Genomic DNA, 1,229 nt, shown 5'->3' on the forward strand with positions numbered 1-1,229 from the left:
GTCCATAAAACCTGGAAACAACTACTCTTGACAAAATGTATAAAGAAAATAGATGACAAGATATTTCAACATTAGAACATGTGCTTCATTGTGGCACAAGGAATAGTAAGCCATTTACTGATGTAAAGGAACTTATGGAGTTGGCATGCAAGTCAGATGTTGAAATAAGAGTGGATTTCTCAGTGATAAACTATGCAAAATATTTGTGAACAATACTGCAAACTGCATACATGAAGATAGATGTCAAGAATTCAGATTATTGTTCTATATTATTAGATGGTCACCTGATAGGGCCACCGCTGAAGATGTAATTATTTATACATGATGTTTAAAAAAACAATAAAGTAAAGGGATCATTCTTGGTGATAACTCCCCAGTTGTATATCATGGCTTCTGGGATACAATGTAACAGTACACTGTGTCACATATAAGCTACAGTTAAGTATATTAAAGAACTATATATTGGTGAATTTGATTGTGTGCTTGTATCACTTTTCAAATTTTATAACAATTTCAGCAAAAATCAGCAGCAGTTGTCAGAAACAGTGAGAGCCCTCAGCAAGAAATGATCAAAACTACAAAAATTACACACATTCAGGTTGGTGGAGAGCAAAGTGGAGACTGTGGACATCTTTGGTAAAGCACTTGGAAAGTTCAGCTCATGATACAAATGGAGACTGGCAAAGCTGAAAGGATAATAAAGACTGAAGAGTTTTGTGTTGTTATTCTTTTGGACTTTTTGTCATTGTTGAAAGTTTGTCTTTGGTTTTTCAGAAGATACACTTAGTAGGCTTGAAGAGCTAAAGGATTGCCCAGGTACAATGGAGAATGAGTGTATGATGGGAATTTCAATGAATGGGATGTTCAAAAAGCTGCAGCTGACAGAAATAGAACAAGGGCATCAGAGATTCGAGTCAGACAATAATAAAATATTGGGGGCAGGGATTAGAAGTCTGAAGGATAGGGTTTTTGAATTCTGCTACCAGTGACTAGGCAAAAGCTGCAACAGTTTTTGATACCTTCATTTGGCCAAGAGAAAATTTAAAAGTATTTGTTGTGTTTGAAATTTCCACCATTATATCTCATTACAAGAACCTATTAAGCAAGCAGAAATTAGCACCTGTTAAGCCTTTAGGCACATCTGTTGCCATTATGGTAACCACATAATGCAGTATGAATTTCCTGCTAGAAATTTGAAACAAGGGCATAAAATCAATAGAAAAAACCTA

The 1,229-nt window shown here is 35.2% G+C and overlaps 1 protein-coding gene across 1 annotated transcript in view; it reads left to right on the forward strand.

Moving 5' to 3' along the window:
• The window catches only part of LOC106464306 (chromodomain-helicase-DNA-binding protein Mi-2 homolog), a 41,147-nt gene that overhangs the window by 16,943 nt on the left and 22,975 nt on the right, over positions 1-1,229 (forward strand). The gene's annotated exons all lie outside the window — the stretch shown is intronic.

This window comes from Limulus polyphemus, unplaced genomic scaffold (genome assembly GCF_000517525.1).
Source record: "Limulus polyphemus unplaced genomic scaffold, Limulus_polyphemus-2.1.2 Scaffold1615, whole genome shotgun sequence".
In the NCBI taxonomy this organism is placed as follows: Eukaryota; Metazoa; Arthropoda; class Merostomata; order Xiphosura; family Limulidae; genus Limulus; species Limulus polyphemus.